Source organism: Theropithecus gelada, chromosome 14 (genome assembly GCF_003255815.1).
Source record: "Theropithecus gelada isolate Dixy chromosome 14, Tgel_1.0, whole genome shotgun sequence".
Taxonomy (NCBI): Eukaryota; Metazoa; Chordata; class Mammalia; order Primates; family Cercopithecidae; genus Theropithecus; species Theropithecus gelada.
In genome coordinates, this window is record NC_037682.1 from 79,911,012 (window position 1) to 79,933,689 (window position 22,678).

The 22,678-nt window shown below is 38.2% G+C and overlaps 1 pseudogene; it reads left to right on the forward strand.

The window, feature by feature from the left end:
• Positions 1-8,905: 8,905 nt before the first annotated feature.
• On the forward strand, positions 8,906-10,711 carry LOC112605938 (annotated as a pseudogene).
• The last annotated feature ends 11,967 nt before the right edge of the window (positions 10,712-22,678 follow it).

The following is a 22,678-nucleotide window of genomic DNA, read 5'->3' on the forward strand; positions in this document are numbered from 1 at the left end:
TAAAATAAAATAAACCAGAAAAACAGTAGAAAACATCAAACCAAAAATCCAGTGCTTTGGAAAGATAAATAATATTGATAAATCTTTAGTCATACTAATAAGAAAAAAATGTAACAGGAGAGAAAGATTGGACATTTACCCAAATAATACAAAAAAAAAAAAAAAAAGAAAAAAGAAAAAAGCAGCATAGTTGGTTGGAGTTAATGTCAGATTGAGGTTCTGTTCAGAAATTAGCCAGCATAAATTGTGACATGGTCTTAGTCTAACCTGCTGCCTAGTTTACCTTATATGAAGAATGAGAGAGACACTCACCTCTCTCTGCCCAGACACAGTGACATAATAAGTGAAATAATACAAGTGCTAATTTCCCTCAATATCTGTTACTACAATGATCATTGGAAATAGGTCTTGTACAGAATATTGCTAGACAACTCCACAGAACAGGAAAGCAAGAGAGTTAATAGGATATGGACATTGATATGTGTCTACCAGTGTTTGATGCTAAAAGCAAAAGAGTTCCTGCTTGTCAAAAGGGTTTTACACACACACACACACACACACACACAGATATAGATATATGTATAGATATAGATATAGATATATGTGTATGTGTGTGTGTGTGTGTGTGTGGAGAGAGAGAGAGAGAGAGAGGAGAGGAGAGAGAAAGACAGAGAGAGAGAGAGAGAGAGAGGAGAGGAGAAAGACAGAGAGTGAGTGAGAGAGAGAGAAAGAGATGGAGTCTCATTCTGTTGCCCAGACTAGAGTGTAGTGGTGCAATCTTGGCTCACTGCAATCTCCGCCTCCTGGGATCAAGTGATTCTCCTGTGAGTAGCTGGGATTACAGGCGCATGCCACTATATCTGGCTAAGTTTTGTAGTAGAGGTGAGATTTCACCATATTGCCAGGTTTGTCTTGAATTCCTGACCTCAAGTGATCTGTCTCCCCTCAGCCTCCCAAAGTGCTGAGATTACAGGCATAAGCCACCACGCCCAGCCCAGAAGGGTTATATGTACTTACTTGGTAAATGAAAATTTGCTGAACACTCCTTTGGTTCGATCAGCAGATATTTCTTTAGTACCTGTTTTGCATGTACCTGTCACTGTGAGAGCTGTCATGGTGAACCTAGAACTAAACACAGATTCTTGCTCTTAAACGAACCTGAAGTTTAGATGTGAAGGTATATTAGACACTAATTATTTGCTGGATATAGCACCTTCCAACACTCTTTATCATATATATTTTACATATGATATATATTTATATAATAATTATATATATATATATATATGTATATATCTTCTCTTTTCTCTCGACAAATACAGAAATGGCCTGGTAGCCCAAACTGTCCCAGTTTCTCATCCTCTAACCACATGGATAGGTGTGCAACTTACACTCATCACAGTCTGTCTGGATTTTATCTGGCTGGAGCTAGTTGGAACATTTTCTTTTCTCCCCATTCATTGAGTTTTTGAGAAACTCAAAGGCACATCCCCTCCTGAGGTAACATGAAATAAGATAGTATGATTTTACTAAAATTACCCCTCTCCTTGATTCTCTTCCTCATTGCACCAGAATGACAGAATCTATGCCCTTCATTTTCATTTCCCAAGCACTGAGCATCCAGAAAATACTCAGCAAGTGCTTGTGAAATAAAGGAATGAAGAAAGGCATGGACACTTCTGATATCAAGTATTTTCAAAAAAGTTACAGCTATCAGGAAAAGGTATGAGATTAACAGGGAAGATGTCAGGTATTCTCTTTTTAAAAATTTACTGAGGCTTATCAAGACCAACTAAAGAACATGATTAATTACAGGTTGGGTGATGTCACATTTTCAGTTTTCCCCTTCTCTTCTTCCCTTCTGTTTCTCTATAGGAATAAAACTCAAGGTCAGACCTGAGAGACACACAGGCTCCCTTACCTGTCAGCAGAAAGAAGCTCTCCTCTCAGGATCATCCCTGAAGGGAGTGCTTCATTACCTCTGCCCCTCTCTCTTGCTCCTTGTCTGGGTATGTGATGAAGAGGCTGCTGACAGTCCTGACTTCTTGCCTGTGACCTGTAACTTTCTCACCAAGAAAATGGTGCCCAACCTGACTGTTGATTTAGTGGCTGCAATCACATTTCTCCTTATAAATGATCTCTTCTTTTTCTGATGGTTTTGCTCACCATGAGCTGTGCCTGACTCAGGAGTTTTGGAAAATCACATTACTGAATGCTTCTCAAATGTAAAAGAAAATCACCCAGGGATCTTGTTAAATTCCAGATTTTGTCCAATAGGACTAGTGTGAACCTGAAATTCTGCGTTTCTAAAAATTTCCCAGCTGATGTTGCTGGGAAATTTACTCACCCAACTGTGAAGGAGAAAAGACATGGGCATTTTGAGTCTCAAAATTTTGCGTTGTAAACCTGAAACAATAACCTCCTCCCTGATGAATTCTAGGGTTATAAAGAGGATTGAGATATATAATAAAAATAAAAGGCTTTAAGAATTAGCAACTCACTGTATAAACCTAAAGTTTATGCTTAGGTTGCCTGCTCTGATGCTCACCTTAGTTCAACTAGTCTCAATATCAAGAGTTATTCCCACAAGGAAATGTAAAGGTTAAGACTTGAGGGGTACTGTCTCAAAATAAACTTCCCTGCTGGTATCTGGAGCTGAAATTCTCAGTTGTATTATCATTTATAACAGGCTACAAGGAACACTAGGGAGTACCTACAGGAGTGAGTGGATTTCAGACCTGGCTGAAAGTCTAAATTGTCCCATGACTGCTGAAGATAACAGGACCCACCCTGGGCACACTCACAATTCTCACTTAGAGGAATGTCCACAAGTCTGTGTGTGAAGTATGTCCCCCAGATGATTCTGACACAATCATTCTCGCTTTTCAAAGAAAAGAATTTGTATCTATCGAGCTCTAACTCTGTAATTTTGTAAATGAGAGGACCATGACTTGGTGAGTTGGCTGCCTCTTTGTTTTATTCCTTTAATGCAGGGAACCTGGGAACTAGTCCAATACTGGGGCTCTAAAATCCAGAAAATTGGAATGGGTAATTCTCACATAAGCTAAAAGAAAGTCCTAAAAACGAATGAAATGAAAAAGTCAAATAGATTCAAAGCAGCCAAAATGTAAGAAATCAGGATAAGGGAAATTTACCATACCCCGTGGGAACAGAATAAGAGATAATCGACAATTGTCAGAATTCAGCATTTTTCCTATGTTGGAGATGTCTCTAAATTTAATTAGGGAAATGGAAAGTCCAGATACTGGCTCTTTTTTGGGAGAAGATTTGTTCAATGTAGACCATTGAGTGAAGCAAAGACAAATAGATAAATTATTTTTATTGTTATTATAACAGGATTTGTGGGTTGATGATACAGGGGTAGGTCGTTTTTTAAAAAACAAGATGACTTGCACTCTACAACATCTTTCTACTCATCATTACCTCTCTGGTCTTCCCCTCCGGTATTATCCTCATGTAACTTATTTTTCCATTTATAAACCCATTTTCTGTTTTGATTTCCTGTTTGGCCAATTGGTAGAAATGAAATTTCCTCCAATTCAAAATGTCTTTCTCTCATATACAGACATACCTTGCAAATATTGCAGGTTAGGTTTCAGAACACAGTAATAAAGCAAATGTCACAATAAAGTGAGTCACGTGAATTCTTTGGTGTCCCAGTGCATATGCAAGTTATGTTTCTACTATACTATAGTCTATTAAGTGTGCAATGGCATTATTCTAAAATGAAACATAGATATCTTAGGTAAAAAGTACTTTATTGCTAAAAATGCTAACAAAGTGAGCACATCCTATTAGAAAAATGGTATGCTAGTCCTGCTTGATGCAGGTTGCCACAAACCTTCAATTGTAAACAAACAAAAAGACAAAAAGCATTATCTGCAAAACCCAGTAAAGCAAAACACAATAAAATGAAGTATGTTTGTATTTGGGTTAGATGCAAATTCTGTGAGATTTACACAATGCCAACCCATGGTGAGGAGAGGAACTTGGCTTGTGGTCATTGTCTCTTGTCCATGTTGGCATCTGTGAAACACCCTGTTCCCCTGTAGTCTTCCATTTTTGGTCCCTACAGCTCTGTGCTGAATCCTCTTCCTCCCAGAAGGTTCTCTGTGCCTACTCTTCTCTCAGCTGCTTCTGCTCCCATCTCTAGTTCACAGCAAATGTGTGGCCACCTCCAGACCACTTTTGGGCCTCAGGAACCTCTGAGAGATTCTAGAAATGCTTCTATTTGGATATCTTACACAGTCATTTCTACTCTATACCTTCCATGAAATGGAGGATGGTGGATATTTAGAGTCTTTCTGGGTCTCCAAGTTCTACTTTAACATGTGACATACAGGACTTCTCACCCATAGCCAAACCCATTTGAACATCTTATCATCCCCTATGCCTCAGGACTTCTAGTAGGGTTTGGGGGTGTTTTTGTTTGTTTTTGAAAGGAGGGCATTGGAGCAGAACAGAGAGGCAGAAAATCTGACAAATCACTCACTTCTAAATAATGTTTGTTCATATGCTTAATTATTTAAACCTTTGTTTTCTGTTTGCATTCGGTTTTTTTTGTTTGTTTGTTTGTTTTTTGTTTTTTGTTTTTTGAGAGGGAGTCTCACTGTGTCTCCCAGGCTGGAGTGCAGTGGCGCGATCTCGGCTCACTGCAAGCTCCGCCCCCCGGGTTCACGCCATTCTCCCGCCTCAGCCTCCCAAGTAGCTGGGACTACAGGCGCCCGCTACCGCGCCCGGCTAGTTTTTTGTATTTTTAGTAGAGACGGGGTTTCACCATGTTAGCCAGGATAGTCTCGATCTCCTGACCTTGTGATCCACCCGCCTCGGCCTCCCAAAGTGCTGGGATTACAGGCTTGAGCCACCCCGCCCGGCCGCATTCTGCTTTAATGACTCTCTTTTAGAGCAATGGATGCCTCTGAAATAGCTAGACAAATGTAAGAGAGTTACAAGGTATCTTGAAAAGACACATGTGTAAATTTTAAAATTTTCATCTGACCACAGGAATAAATGGATATAAAACTAGAATAATACACACCATGTTACTGGTTTTCTTTCAAGAGTGGAATTAAGAATGGTTTTTAACTTTTTTGATTTTGTATTGTATCTGATTATCACCTGAATTTTCTACAATTTTGCAATTAGCATTACTTTTATTTTGGCTTAAAGTAATAGGCATTAAAATATTAGTCTAATGAAGTATATTTAAAAATGTGGACAGATGCTGACTGTAGAACTTTAAATCTCACACTAACAAAGACTTTAGTCTGCAAATGGGAAAAAGGGATTGAGACTTAAAGCAATTTAGATTTTACTGAATTGGAGCAATTTAACAAATTGGAGCTTCCAAAAATTCCTTTTGACAACAGGGTTGTCAGTGGATTGGAAGGGTAGAAAACAGAGAAAAAGAGAATAGGAACGAAGTCAGTGCTGTGGCTGATTAAGGAAGGAGCAGTAAGGATGTAGAAGAGTGAAGGAAAAGAAAAAGAGAGGCTCCTACTAAAATCCATACCAATTAATTCATTCATAGTACCATAAAAATAGGATGTCGGAGTTTAAAATTCCTTAGAAATCAACCAGTATAAGCTGATCATATTTCAGATGAAATAATGGCGGCAGAAGGAAACAGTCATTCACTTAAGGTTATAAAAACATCCATGAACCTAAACCAAATTTTGTGCTCCTAAATGTAAAAACTGCCCTGCTACACTTGGCATCTGGCATCCTTCCTGACATAATGAATATAACTGAGTAAATATATTAAGTTAGCTTTTATTGAAAATCTTTGATGATGTGGCAGGCACCATGACAGGCTCTTCAGATTTATTATTTCTAATTTTCACAATTATCCTTCTTTGTAAGTGAGATAATCCACTGTGATGGCCCATTTCACAGATGCAGAAGCTGAGGCCCAGAGAAAGTAAATAACTTGCCCGAGTTCACACATGCCAAAGCTACAATTTAAACCTTGATTTGTCTGATTTTATTAGCAATCTCAGTTCAATAGTAGGGGAATATATACAAACTATGGTGACAGAAGTTACCAAATATCTTAAAGGGTCCAATCTCTCTTCCTTCAAGTCTTCAGCAGTGACCTGCCACTTGAAGGCTGAGACAGGGAAAGAATGTTTTAGTCCCTTCAGTACCACGGTCAGTTATTTAGCTCTTTGATGATATATTGTCACCTCTAAGCCACATGGGCTAGCCTTAGGTCTTCTTTGATGTATGAGAACATTTGGAATTCAGTATTTGATTTGAAAACCATAGTTCTTCTCATAGGGCCTCTAATTCCCATATTATAGCATGCATTGAAGACAGCTCTTTTATTTTTTAATTTTACTTTAAGTTCTGGGATACATGTGCAGAACTTGCAGGTTTGTTACATAGGTATACATGTGCCATGGTGGTGTTGCTGCACCTATCAACCCAAAAGAAAGCTCTTTTTGAGGGAAGATTAGCACCTGAAGGTATTGGCAAAATCAGATGTGCTTAATAACTGTGCTTCAACCCCTGTATGCATACACACACTCACATCCACATGCACTCACACCTACACATGTAAACACATGCACAAATACATACCCACAGCAACAAATGCATCCATATTGTAGTTCAGCCTAAGCCATTGTAGAGGAATTGGGAGTCCTCAAATGCTACTTGGAAATCTCTCTCTCTCTCTCTTTATCCCTTCCTACCTCCCAAATAAAATACTCATTTAGTACTTACTCTGAAAGACTAAAGGGCATCCCTGTTACAAGGTATTACTCCTGACATATTTGAGGCAAGTAAAGCCACACAACTCTCCTTACTCGGCTTCCTTAGTTTTTGAGAAGACTTGCCCAGTCACCTAGGCACCTGGGCTCTGTAATGTCCTGCCATTGCTGTACCTAGGAGATGTCTACCTGGAGATGGGACTTCTGGGGTCTATTGGTCCATATGCTAGCGTGCAGATAAGTGCTGGTTCCCAATAAAATTGCCACCAGTCACGGGGTACAATGAGAAAAAGGAAATCAACACCAGTAGTTAATTTTTCACAATAAAAATTTAAATTAAACGTATTTAACTTAAATAGCCATTTTTTTTCTGAGATTATATTCTTCTTGCTGTCGTTAAACAGTCTTTCTTTGTAGAGTAATGGCAATGGCATTTGGATATTTTCCCCCAAAATATCCTTACATTGAAAAGGAAACAGCTAACCCTCTTAGTCCTCCATTAAAATAATAATATGGGTTCACAAAATACAAGTATCTGGGAATGCAAGTTTCACCTAACCATGAGGGGGAGGAGGAAAAAGAGAATGAATAGAAGGAGCTTAGAGACCTTGTTTTCGTATAGCAGAGCTATGTCTGTGAAAAGAAGGTTGGAGAAGGGAGGAACATTGGTAGAGAAGATTCACAGTGTTGTGGTGAATGCATTCTTGTTGTCGTTATAAAGTCTGTTTGTGGAGTGATGGCAATAGCATTTGGATCTTTTTCCCCCAAAATATCCCTACATTGCAAAGGAAACAGCTAACCCTCTCTTGTGGCACCCATATATTTATTTTGTGGCACCCAAATATTCATTTTCTCAGTTCATTTTTATAGAAACTTCTAAGGAAGATAGAATTATCTCTGTAGTACAAGTAAGTAAGCTAACATTTAAAAGTTAAAATGAGTTGACTAAGGTGACACACGTGATAGTGACAGAATCATAACTTGTATCTAAGAGCAAGCATTTGGTTTTCCTCCCCTGAAGATTGTGACACTTTCAACTAGAATTTATCAAATTCCAGCAGCCTGGCCAAATAGCATACCACAGCACTCATGCATTGCTACAATATGTGACAAAAACACTATGATATAACGCCTTTGAGATGTTTTCATATATTCACATTTGAGTTGCTCTGATCTTAGGACATTGAACAGCTTTGTAAAAAAAATCTCAGTAACTATAATTTACTTTGTTTTTTTTGACACCTGTGTTGTTGTCTGTTTTTTAATTCTAAGGAATGAGTCCTCAGTTACATCTGTCTGCCATTGCTTGAGTCAACTAAAGGGAATATTTCAGAGAAAAAAAAAGTCAAAATTAGAATGCACAGGAACATGGAATATTTAGAGGTGATAAATACCACAACTAAGTGTTTGTAATCACAGTTTAGAGACCTCCAGAGAATTAGATTCCTGAGCATTTAGAATCTTTAAATCTAGGTTGGAAGGTGTGTCTTTGACATTAATTCTCATTTAATAAAATAACTGCATTTACATTGTGCTGTTTTGCTAAGAAAAGAGAATTGTGCCATCATGAAGTAAAATTTATTTTGCATATTGACATAAAGAGAAAGGCCTAGGTCTCTTAAGAGATACAGGATAGCTTTATTAACACTAAGTGCAAAGGAATTTATATGAACCAATGTTCACTCATTTATTTTTTGAGTTATCTGTTTAATAAATTTATGTTAAATACAATTGAACTGATATGTTATTACGTTGCTTCAGAGCCCTGATAAAGGACAATTGATCCAATTTGTAGTTGGAGGATAGCAGAGGAGGTTGCCTGGGGAAGGTAACACTTAATCTAAACACAAAAACATAAGGGGTGAGTTGGAATGAGGCAGGCATTTCCAACAAAGGGAATACAGAGGACAGATGTGGAGAGATGCAGAACAGCATGCTGTAGGAACTCCAACAAATTAAACATGACACAAACCATAGCTGAACTACGTCTGGTGAGGACTCAGGGCAAACTGGCAATGTGATGTCCCTTCTTTAAATACATGCTTCTCATTTATTTATTGGTTAGGGAGAAAATAACTTTATTTATGAAATCATTCATATCTCTGTTAAAAATAAGAGAGTTGGTGGTAAGAAGTTGCGCGGCAGCACAGTGAGGTACCTCTGATGAAATTATGACCAGGTGGGCACGAGTTAGTACTGCATATAACAAGAGACCTTTGCCTATAACACCATGGGAGGACATGAAGAAGGGATCCTTTGAGGGAACAAGCCAGAACCTACCAAAGTGTAAACAACTTGAAGCCAATAGGCTATCCCTTCAAAATGACAAACACCAAGGAAAACACAAAAATAACAAAGGGAAAAAAGAGTACTTAAATCAAGATGTGAATGCAGTCATGGAATACCTAAGACAGAATTCACAGATGGTTCATAATGGCCAAATTATAGCCACAGACAGTAAGGAAGTAAGGGAGGAAATTGCAGTTGCTTTAAAGAAAGATAGTCAAAAGGAACTACCATCAGAGTGAAGAGGCAACCTACAGAATGGGAGAAATTTTTGCAATCTACTCATCTGACAAAGGGCTAATATCCAGAACCTATAAAGAACTCATTCAAATTTACAGGAAAAAAACAACCCCATCAAAAAGTGGGCAAAGGATATGAACAGACACTTCTTAAAAGAAGACATTCATACAGCTAACAGACACTTGAAAAAATGCTCATCATCACTCACCATCAGAGAAATGCAAATCAAAACCACAGTGAGATACCATCTCACACCAGTTAGAATGGCAATCATTAAAAAACAAACAGGGAAACAACAGGTGCTGGAGAGGATGTAGAGAAATAGGAACACTTTTACACTGTTGGTGGGACTCTAAACTAGTTCAACAATTGTGGAAAACAGTGTGGCGATTCCTCAAGGATCTAGAACTAGAAATACCATTTGACTCAGCCATCCCACTACCGGGGATATACCCAAAGGATTATAAGTCATGCTGCTATAAGGACACATGCACACGTATGTTTATTGCAGCACTATTCACAATAGCAAAGACTTGGAATCAACCCAAATGTCCATCAGTGATAGACTGGATTAAGAAAATGTGGCACATATACACCATGGAATACTATGCAGCCATAGAAAAGGATGAGTTTGTGTCCTTTGTAGGGACATGGATGCAGCTGGAAACCATCATTCTCAGCAAACTATCGCAAGAACAGAAAACCAAATACCACATGTTCTCACTCATAGGTGGGAATTGAACAATGAGATCACTTGGACATAGGAAGGGGACCATCACACACCGGGTCCTATTGTGGGGAGGGGGTCGGGAGGGATAGCATTAGGAGATATACCTAATGTAAATGACGAGTTAATGAGTGCAGCACACCAACATGGCACATGTATAAATACGTAACAAACCTGCACGTTGTGCACATGTACCCTAGAACTTAAAGTATAATTTGAAAAAAAAAAAAAAAAGACAGTCGATGGGAAGGAAGAAGACTAAAAAGACAAGTGGCAAAGAAAAACACAATGGTGTGTTTCCATTGTAGAAAATCACATCATGGAATTGCAGATTGCCCTGCTGCCCTTGAAAATCAAGATACGGGCACTGGAATGTTACAGGTGTGGGTCCACAGAGCATGAAACAACCAAATGTAAGGCTAAAGTACACCCGGGTCTTGGTGAATTTCTTTTGGCAACATGTTTTGTTTGCGGAGAAATGGGGAGCCTGTCTAGATCTTGTCCTGATAATCCCAAAGGACTCTATGCTGAGGGTGGTGGTTGCAAACTTTGTGGCTCTGTGAAACATTTAAAGAAAGATTGCCCTTAAAGTCAGAATTCAGATCGAATGGTCACAGTCAGTTGCTGGGCAAAGGGAATGAGTGCAGACTATGAAGAAATTTTGGATGCACCTGAACTGCAGAAACCCAAAACAGAAATACCTAAAGTTGTTAATTTTTGGTAACAACTAGCACTATCCTTAGTTACCACCTCATTGTTACTTCCTAAACTAGGCCCATCTCACAAGTTAGAGTTGGGCTTCCTTGTAGCCAGGACTATACCGTAGATATCAGTATGATCTTGGTGTGGTCAAAAACAGTTTCCTTTATTCTGTCCATCAAATAATACTTCTACCACTGTCCGGAGAAAATTGAAGAAAAGAATAAGATGATTAAATGGTTTATCTAAGAACATGTTTTAAGAGGCAGAACATAGATATAACTAAGTGGTTATATACCTGATTGTAACAGTCATCTTTAATAAAAGCAAAATTATGCATAAATATAAAAGACCCCTAAACAAAGGGGCAGTTTTCATTATATTGTTTAAAAAAGACAGTTATTTACATATAAGTATGTAACAAAATATTTTAATTTATATGAATTTGATGGTAAAACATCTTTGTCTCCATTGATGGATATTATTTATTTGATAAGAGCAATACCAATATTTATTTGTTCAGTTACATTGAATTATTGTTCAGTTTTCCCAGATTAACAGGCACCATTATTTTCTCATTCATTCTGGTTATGTGTAATAATTCTTTATATACTGGCAATATGTCCCGGTATTCAGTTGTTTTTCTCCTTCTGACTACAGTGTTGACTGTCTTCTTGGAGAGATGACTTTGCTCCCCAAAGAACTACATTGTTACAGACTCTTTCTTTAGAACTCATCTCCAGTCATTGAGATGCAATAAAAAAATGGACTTTGGGTTGCAGCTCTGCTACTCATCTGTGGGACCTTTAGAGAGTTATTCAACTGCCTGAACTTTAGCTTTTAGGTCTGTAAAACAGAGAAATTGATGTCTTCCTTATAAAGATCTTAGAGTTTAGCTGAGAGAACTGAAAAAAACATCTAATATCACAGAAAGCAAATTCTAGTTCCTTTCCCGCTTTGTACACTTAACAAAATATCCAGACTTCTTGATTTCCTTCTTTTCTTTCAGAAGTAATAAGGCTCAATCATATTCACCAAATATTGTTTTGAATAATATTTTTGCCTCTTCTGAAAGGTTAAATACAAACACAAAAGAAGATACAGGACCCTAGGCTATGAGCAGATTTGAAGAATAGTTCCAAAATTGCACAGTGCAATAATGCCATCTTGGAAATTTGTATGCAGTCTGTCTGAGCGTCTATATTAAAGTCCAGTTCCCATTTGGGTAATTGATTTTACATATTTATTGGAAGACAGTCAGGGTATCTTTATACAGGCTGTTGTGATTCCTCCCTGGGTCCTACTAAAGTTGCATTACATAGAGGCCAGAGGGAAGTGCAGAGTGAAAATAGGTTAAGAGACTGATTAGCCCATTCGGGAGCTGGGGTTTTAATTTTGTGTTTTCAATGTGGTTATTCATCTCTTATTTCTTTACCTGTGTAAATCTCTTATTTCTTTACATTTCCATAGGTCTCTTTTGTATCTCTCAAACTCTTGAACTTCATCCTGTGAATTTATGGAAGTAATTTAAAGGCATGCCTCAATGACCTCAAATGCGGCCAGCAGTAAATTCTAGGACATTCTCTTGAAGCTAAAGTTTGTACTGTTTTCAAGTGAAAAATACTTTTTTGGAGTCATTTTTAGGAACTAAACAGGATCTTGTTTCTGATTTTCTGCTGGTACATTGGCAGATTCACATTCTTCTCTTAACTTCCTCCCTATTTATCTTCCTATTGCTCCACCTTCTTCAGAATACCATATTCTTTCACCTTACGTTGGGCAGAGCAATGGGAGCTAAGGATGTTGGTCCAAGAGGAACACAGCTAAATGACACAAATGGGTTGTACCCACAAATCCAACATCACAGTATTGTAATCAATATAGGGTTCAGTACTATGCATGGTTTCAGACATGGTCACTATGTCCTGAGGATTGTAGAGGCCAAGAACACCAGGGATTGGAGAGTTCAGGAAATATTTGATGGAAGAGGTTGTATTTGAGCTGGACTTCCATGACTTTTTGTCTTTTATATGTTTGTCTGATTATAACAATAGCACATGCTTATTGATAAGTATTTGGAAAATGCAGATGCATATAAAAAGGAAATGAAAACTATCATAAGTTCATCAGTCTGAGGTAACCACTGTGTTTGTGTCTTTATTATAGACAATAAGTATTTTTCATGTTTTAAGTGTTTTTAATTTTAAAACATTAAACATAGAACATTAAAAGCATTAAAATTAAAATTTTAATTTTAAAAACATTTAAACATTCTATAAAGTTAATCATTTTGTAAATAAGTCATTTTTAATTTACACAGACTCCTGAGGATTATTTCATGTATTCATCTAACAAATATTTACTATGTGACCACCTATGTGTTAGACATTCTAGGACTGGAGGTATAATAATATACAAGCTAGATAAAGTCATTGTCCTCATGGAGCTTACATTCTCTGGGGAGGACAATAGCAAGCAAAGAGTTCGTGTGTGTGTAAAGGGGGTTGTAGGAGTGCACACATGTATATCAAGTAGTGATGAATGTATAAGGAATAGAGGTTAGAGAGTGATGGGAGATACTTCAATTCTTTCCAACGTTTTAGTAATAAAATAAGTGCCTGGATATCTACTCTTAGCAATAGCACAGTAGTCCCCCCTTACCGGCAGTTTCACTTTCTAAGGTTTTAGCTACTGCATTTAGCTGTGATCTGAAAATAGGTGAGTACAGCACAAAAACATATTCTGAAGGACGGAGAAAGAGAGCCCACATTCACATAAGTTTTATTACAGAACATTGTTATAATTGTTGACATTATAATTATTTTTGGTTGTTAATCTCCTATTGTGCCTAATTTATAAATTGAACTTCATCAGAGGTATGTATGCATAGGAAAAAACACAGTATCATGGTCTACACAGGGTTCAGTACTATCTGTGGTTTCAGGCATCCAATGAGAGTCTTGTAACATATTCCCTGAAGATAAGGGGAAACTACTGTAAATGAAAATATCTGTATTGTTTCCCCCTGAACAATACTGTATGTTTCTCTTTAAATCCTTGCCTATTTTTAGGCCCAAGATGGAATATCTTTGTTTTAGTTATTTTTTTTTCCACTTACTATTTGTCAGGGTGAACAATTTCCTTAGCTATTTGTATTTATGTATTTTTGAATTTCCTATTCCTGTTCTGATGTAAGTCTACAACATTTCAACAGGTGAACATGGAGGAAAGACATTCCAGCAGGAGGAAATGATATGAGCAAAGACACAGAGGTGGGACCTCCTAAAGTCTGCTGTGGAACGCTGTTGATCCTAGATGGGGGTGGCCATGTTCGTGTAAATGTGCACACAAGCTGAGATACACAAGAAGGTTCACTGATTTTGAGGTAAAATGTAGTCTTGTGTCTGGTGGTTGATCAGTAGCATTGATGATTGCTGAATATTCTGGATCCCTTTCCTTTGATTGTCCTTCTTGTGAGAGGATGATGCATCCACCCTCTTGAACTCAGGGGTGAGCATGTGAACTCCTACCAATGGCATGATGGTGGAAACAGCAGCCAGAACTTTGAGACCCATTACATCATTCCCCATCTTCTCTCTGTCTCTTCCTTGAGTTTGGAAATGTTCCAGATAAAGACTACTTTTTCAGCCTAAATTTCTGAATAAAGGTGACTAATTGGTCTTCAGGGAGTTTGTGTGCTGTGTTGTCACAGAAAGATAGAAAAAGATTTTCTACATATTCTAGTCTCAATACCTACTGAAAGACCTGCATAAATGCATGCTAGAGAAGGAACAGCCTTGTTGAGAAATTTCTGTGCCTTAACTGAACAATTTTTCCTCAGTTTCTTGTGAGCACTCACAAAGCCACCACTAGCTTTCAGGAAGTGACCACACACCATCAAGAGGATCAGCTGCTCAGGAAGGCAGGGCTGGATAAGGTATACATGAGCCTGGGAGCAGGCTTCATCCACAGAGGCAGAAGGAAGTGGATTTGGTGCATTGCAGAAAGCAAGGACACTTTTAGCTAAAATGTGATGGGCGTCTACTGTGCTATATACATTATCTCATTAAAGACTCACCCTTTCATCTGGGATGAAAAGCATTATCCCATGTTTACGAAAGAGGAAACCAGTGTCAGCTCCACCTCCAGAATCCGTAAAGGCAATATTCAAAATAAGCCAGGGAAATAATTTCTGAAAATTAGTAATATTGAATCATATATACCAAGTAGCAGGTTGGAATAAATTTGGTGAAAAGATTTTTGTTGAACAGACTGCAAAAGGAGCACAGCAGAAGAAAAGAGCAGGAGCATAGTGGGAGCTGCAAAGCAGCTGCAGATGCAGGAGTGTTCACTGGCCCATGGGTGCCCCATCTGACTCCCATAAGCAGTCCATAAAAGCCACATTGGCACTCTCTCCCACATTGGTGCACTCCTCCACACTGATGCACTCTTCCACATGCTTTCAGTTATTTTTTCCTCTTCTTGCTCTTCTCTTTTCTTATTCTTTAATCCAGCAAATCTGAATTATAAAGGAAATATATTTTCTGTCTAGTCCCAAGCAACGATATTTATCAAAATTTCAGTTCCCATTACAAAAAAAAAAAAAAATTCATATGGCAACAATGGACATTGGGGACTGCTAGGAGGGGGAGGGGTAAGCATTGAAAAACTGTTAAGTACTATGCTCACTACTGGGGTGACAGGATCATCCATATCCCAAACCTCAGCATCATGTAATATACCCATATAACAAACCTGCACATGTACTCACTGAATCTAAAATAAAAGTTAAAATTATTTAAAATATCAGTACATAACATGATTTATCCTATAGACCTAAAGTCTTTGTTTCCTTTAGGCTTTGTTAAACAAAGCCCGTAGCTAACTCTAAGCCATATTTAAATGAACTAATAAAATAAGCACAACATTTAGCTCTTATTTTATATCTATCACCGATCTATCAATCAATCATCTGTCAATCATCCACTAAGCTAGGGATTCATGAGGCTTCAGATGACCCCTTCCATCTGAAAGTGAATGTTTTCTATAAAATATTGGTTATCTAGGTCACCGTTTTTACACTGTGGAGTCATGCCTCATAACTCATTAGTGAGTGATAAAATCAATATAATGGGTGGCAAACAGTATGCACACACAAGTAGGGCAGAATATAAAATATTGTGCTTTCTCTTTTAACAACACATGTCAAAAGAGAAAATGCAATTTTATAAAACTCTTGCTTCAGTTTTTTATGTCTGCTAATGTAGTAAGTGCTAAACCAAAAATGTTTAAATGTCCCCATTCTACAGTAAGGATCATATATTTTCTGAGCTAATAAAATAACTTTTAAAAATGTGCATGCATGCATATGCCTTGTAACTGTAAGTAAATTATTTAACTTATCTCAAAATGTTTACTCATAAGTAAATATCAATGATACAAAGTCATCATAAAGGACTGTTATAGAGAATAAAATGAGAACATGTTGCAAAAGTCCCTCAAATGGCATCCAGCAAATAGCAGATAAATTGTACCTATTGTTCTTATTATAAAATTACACAGAGCATAAGATTAGAATCAAAAAGTTGTGACAAGATAAAAAAAATCCTTTAGTTATCTGCATTGGAGAGCACTCGTGTGCAAGCTTAAATTCTCTGGGCCTCACCTCTTCACTATTCTCTGCTGCAGGGATTTGCTTAGCACAGGTTTGTATCAGCTGCACCATGGCCTCCCACTCCTGCCCCATGGTCTCTCACATGCTATAGTAGGAGATGTCTGTACAAACCAAACGGCAGGAAAATTAATCCCTATGTGTCCAACCTTGTCCACTGGGGTCTGGGAACTAATAAATAATTTGTGGGAGCTCAGAACATGATACCTCAAAACATGGCCCTTAGCAATTGAAAAAGCTACAGGAGCTAGAAGGTCACTCTGACCACCCCCACTTTTCTGTATAAAGCGTAGTTATAAAACATTATTTTGATCTCCCTTGCCTGAAAGTAAGTCATCAGACCCTCATTCCTGAGGAGTACTGCACCAAACCTGGAGAGAAGGAATGACACATGGAGAAGACAAGAAGAATTTGAACGTTTCAGGGCCTTTCTGGGTTCCCTCCCCACACCTTTGGTTTATTATCATGAAGTTACACCCTGTCTTTTATACACTGACATTTCTACGGGACTGTCCATTCTTCATTGAACCTAAGTATAAAAATGCAGTTTTTGGGGGGATCTTTGTGTCTTCATTTCCAAAGGCTCTCATGTCACATAAAACATTGTTAAATAAATTGGCTGTGCTTTTCTCTTATGAGTCTGTCTATTGTTATAGCATTGTAAGTAATGACTTATAGTGAGTGAGGAAAATATTTCCTTTTTCATTCCTACAAATTTATTCCCCCTTTGTCCCTTAGGTGGCCAGTTCTGAGATTCATGTCACCAGTTTCCTTAAAAGTTCTCTCTGAATCAAGCTTCTTTGCCTGTCACAGTAGACAATGTGATCATATATCTTTGGATTGCCTTTCTCTCCTTCCTGCTTCTCTCCCCTCACCCCCTGTAAGGGCAATAAGGTAATAACTTTTTCTCATCTTTCATAAGGGTCACGGATGACAGTCCTGTAACAAAAGATAGATTAACAGGAAAAAAAAAAAACAAAACCCATAACAAGTTTATTTAACCAGGGTTTTATGTGACCCCCAATACCCAGGGAAAACTGTGTGCTTTTATTCTAAGTCTGATGAAAAAAGTGAAGAGTTGTGGAGAAGCATGATTGGACAAAGAAAGTAGGATCTAATAGTAATCAACTGTGGGGAGACCAAGCAAGGCCTGTTTGTTCAGATGATTCTTGGGTTCTCTATGTGGCATTCTTTTCTCAGGATGTGGGGCAGGAACTCTCTAGAACAAGACCCTCATGACCTACTTTCAGGCAAGGTAGGTCAGAGAGTGATGTTTCTAGGTTTTATGGTTCACTTTGAGGGAGAGGAGTTCTACTTTCTATAATCTGAGGTGGGGAGAGAAATTCTTGACCCATCTTGGGGGAGTGTGGGGAAAGGAAGAAGGGAGAGCATGAGAAGGTCAGAGTGACCTTTCTTCTAAGGCCTTCCAATCTCCTTCTGTTCAAAATACTCAGCATGCCATGACACCACATTTTGGAATATTGTGTTCTGATCGTTTCTCTTCGCTAGAATGACTTTCCAAATAAAGCACACGTGGTCCCAGACTTACAATGATTCAACTTATGATTTTTGACTTTATGATGGTTTGAAAGCCATATGCATTCTATAAAAACTGTACTTCAAATTTTGAATTTTGATCTCTTCCCAGGCTAGCAATATACTGTACTATACTCTTTCTCACTGGGAGCCACTGCCCCCAGTCAGTCATGCTATTATGAGGGCAAACAACCGGCACTCTACGGGGCTCTATGTTGTTAGATGATTTTGCCCAGCTGTAGGCCAATGTAAATGCTGTGAGCATATATAAGTAGTCTCGGCTAAGCTACAATGTCCTATAGGTTAGGTGTATAAGATGCATTTCTTAGTTACATATTTTCAACCTATGATGGGTTTATCTAGACATAACCCCAGTTAAGAAGCTTCTATACCTTCATGCAAGCCTCTGTCTCAGTCTCTGCTCCTAAAGAGGTCCAAGCTAAGAAAGTCTCCAACCTCCTTTTTTCATACCTATTTTCTTCTTCCCACTGCTAGTGTTGTTCTTAGTAATTAGAGGAAATGAACCCCAGGAAGCGAAGCTGTTAGAAATGTTATGATACACCTAAAATACTGTGGTCTCCATTTTCAGCTTCTAATGTCTTTTGTAAGGGAAGGAAGTAGACAGCAAGGAACCTAAAAATGTCTTTGACCTTACTAATTTGGAGATTTCAGGAAACATGTTTTTTCTAAAAGAGAAAACTTGACAAATAAGTATCACAAAGAATTTTTGATGTCAAGACAAATAGGACTAGCTCCAATAAGGAGCACTATTCTTGAACAGGACATACGTTTGCCTTGTTTGTAAACACATGGCTGCATTTCAGCTCCACCAGAGTAAGGGACATATGCAAATCCTGTTTAATACTCCCTTTTCAAGGAGGCTGCTTATTTGCTTTTTATGTTTGTTTCTGTAAATTGATTAGAGATGAATTTGTTTATACCCCAAATAAGACAATAGAGAATTGTAATTATATTTCACCACAGGCCTCCAATTTCTGCCCTGGAGAATATAATGAAATGATGGAAACACCTCCTCCTTCTTTGGAACTGAAAGCTGTGCTCTAGGCTGTTGGCTTAATTTCTGCCATGCACACCCCACCAATCATCAAATGGGCCCTAGGATTAAGATCCCTACCTTCAGGCTGAGGGCCCATAGCTGCACAGTAATTGCAGAATGCTGCTTGCAGTTGTGTTTGATAAGGAATTAATGACATGTGAAACATTCCAACACATTTAGGATATCTCCTGCCTCATTGTAATTAAGGGAATCAAATTGCATTCTGATCTAGAATTGGAGGTAGCCTAAACCCTCCATCATTCTAAAACCCACACAGTAAGCTAAGACTATTATCTTATGTAACTTCTACTTTAGAAAATAAGGACATTGAATCTCAAAGAAGAAATAATCTTCTCAAAGTCAAATACTAAGTAGGTATGAGAATGCATATTCATACTCATGTCTATCTGACTCTTCAAGACCCCACTATTCCATCTCACATTAGCATTTGTGGAATACTTGCTATGTGCTGAGCATTGTACTATGTGTTTCTATGATGCTATTTTACTAGCATCAGAATACCAATAGCTCCTGAATTTGTATAAGGTAGCTGGCCAGCCCGCTCATGGACACATTCTCCAGCCTCCCACTAGTTAGAGCCAAATACCCAGGTTCTCACCAAGGGAATATGAGCAGAAGTAATATGAGCAACTTTTGCATCACTTCTTTAAAATAAAATTACTTGTTTTCCTTTCTCTCTCTTTCTCTTTTCCCTCAGGCAAGAAGCTTGACATAGCATTGATGAGCCCAAGTCAACTATATGAACAAAATAATGTCTCAAGAGAGGGCAGAGTATCAAGTCAGAAAAATCCTGGGTCCTTAGATGACCTTGTAGAAAAGAGCCACAAACTTACTCTGGGCTACCTTTGTATCTCTGAACTACTATGCAGAGAGAAATAAATGTATTCAAATCTCTGTTTTTTGGGTTTCTTCATTCATGTAGCTTAGCCTATAACCTAAATAATAAAACTCCAGAGGATGCTATACACATTACAAAAGAAAATCTAGAGTCAATTTGCCAAAGTTTACGTAGCCCATCAGTGTCAGAGCTAGGATATGAACCCAAATCTTGCCTCCATTTTCAGAGTTTTTAAATCAAACAGTGTAATTGACTTAGAAAAGTGCTTCTCAAAGTTTAGCAAGCATTAGAACCACCTGGAAAGCTTATTACAGTGCAGATTCCTGAGCCCCTTCCCTAGAGATTCTGATGAAGGAGTTCTTGGGCCAAACCTAAGAACTGGCAGTTCTAACAAGCCCCCATATGGTGCCGAGATTGCCTGTCTAGCGACCACATTTTGAGTATCACCGACAGTAACTCCTTACACAGAGATGGAAGACAAAAAAAAAAAATGAGAGAAATATGACTTCATATTTCATAAAGGAGTGCCTGAAAGATATTCAAAGGACATTCAAAGGACAGAAGCATGACTGAAGCAAAGAAAGAACTGAATCATGACAATGCTGATAAAAATGATGATAAGAGCCAGCATTTATTGTGTGTCATGCACTGTTTAAAGTGTTCCATGCATTATCAAATTTGATCCCCACACTCTATGATGAAAACATTGCTTCTCATCTGTGAGGAAACTGAGGTTTAAAGAGATTAGTTCCTGTTCTCATTCTCCTGGTTCCCTACTTTCTACTTAGTCCTTTACCTTTAGAAATGCAAATATAGCTTTTTTACCTCCCCTTCACTAGACACTGCCTACAGGGCAAGTACAAGTAAGTAAATGCTTAGGAGCTCCAGAAAGGGAGACTCACCCACCAGGAGGCTGCCTCAAGAGATAGCCAATTTCCTTAATCCAGTCTGTCACTGATGCACATTTGGGTTGATTCCAAGTCTTTGCTATTGTGAATAGTGCCGCAATGAACATACGTGTGCATGTGTCTTTATAGCAGCATGATTTATAATCCTTTGGGTATATCCCCAGTAATGGGATGGCTGGGTCATATGGTACATCTAGTTCTAGATCCTTGAGGAATCGCCATACTGTTTTCCATAATGGTTGAACTAGTTTACAATCCCACCAACAGTGTAAAAGTGTTCCTATTTCTCCACATCCTCTCCAGCACCTGTTGTTTCCTGACTTTTTAATGATTGCCATTCTAACTGGTGTGAGATGGTATCTCATTGTGGTTTTGATTTGCATTTCTCTGATGGCCAGTGATGCTGAGCATTTTTTCATGTGTCTGTTGGCTGTATGAATGTCTTCTTTTGAGAAATGTCTGTTCATATCCTTTGCCCACTTTTTGATGGGGTTGTTTGTTTTTTTCTTGTAAATTTGTTTGAGTTCTTTGTAGGTTCTGGATATTAGCCCTTTGTCAGATGAGTAGATTGCAAAAATTTTCTCCCATTCTGTAGGTTGCCTGTTCACTCTGATGGTAGTTTCTTTTGCTGTGCAGAAGCTTTTTAGTTTAATTAGATCCCATTTGTCAATTTTGGTTTTTGCTGCCATTGCTTTTGGTGTTTTAGACATGAAGTCTTTGCCCATGCCTATGTCCTGAATGGTACTACCTAGGTTTTCCTCTAGGGTTTTTATGGTATGAGGTCTAACATTTAAGTCTCTAATCCATCTTGAATTAATTTTTGTATAAGGAGTAAGGAAAGGATCCAGTTTCAGCTTTCTACTTATGGCTAGCCAATTTTCCCAGCACCATTTATTAAATAGGGAATCCTTTCCCCATTTCTTGTTTTTCTCAGGTTTGTCAAAGATCAGATGGCTGTAGATGTGTGGTATTATTTCTGAGGACTCTGTTCTGTTCCATTGGTCTATATCTCTGTTTTGGTACCAGTACCATGCTGTTTTGGTTACTGTAGCCTTGTAGTATAGTTTGAAGTCAGGTAGCGTGATGCCTCCAGCTTTGTTCTTTGGACTTAGGATTGTCCTGGAGATGCGGGCTCTTTTTTGGTTCCATATGAACTTTAAAGCAGTTTTTTCCAATTCTGTAAAGAAACTCATTGGTAGCTTGATGCGGATGGTATTGAATCTATAAATTACCTTGGGCAGTATGGCCATTTTCACGATATTGATTCTTCCTATCCATGAGCATGGTATGTTCTTCCATTTGTTTGTGTCCTCTTTTATTTCACTGAGCAGTGGTTTGTAGTTCTCCTTGAAGAGGTCCTTTACATCCCTTGTAAGTTGGATTCCTAGGTATTTTATTGTCTTTGAAGCAATTGTGAATGGAAGTTTAAGAAAATGTGGCACATATACACCATGGAATACTATGCAGCCATAAAAAAGGATGAGTTTTTGTCCTTTGTAGGGACATGGATGCAGCTGGAAACCATCATTCTTAGCAAACTATCACAAGAACAGAAAACCAAACACTGCATGTTCTCACTCATAGGTGGGAACTGAACAATGAGATCACTTGGACTCGGGAACGGGGACATCACACACTGGGGCCTATTATGGGGAGGGGAGAGGGGGGAGGGATTGCATTGGGAGTTATACCTGATGTAAATGACGAGTAGTTGGGTGCTGACGAGTTGATGGTTGCAGCACAGCAACATGGCACAAGTATACATATGTTACAAACCTGCACATTATGCACATGTACCCTAGAACTTAAAGTATAATAATAATAAAAAAAAAAGAAGAAGAAGAAAAAAAAGAGATAGCCAATTTCTATGAAACCCTCTCCCGTCAGGAGACTGCATCCAGAGATACAAGACTTTCTCCTTCCTGAGGAGATTTTGGCCTAGCTTAGTCCTGCCCACGAAG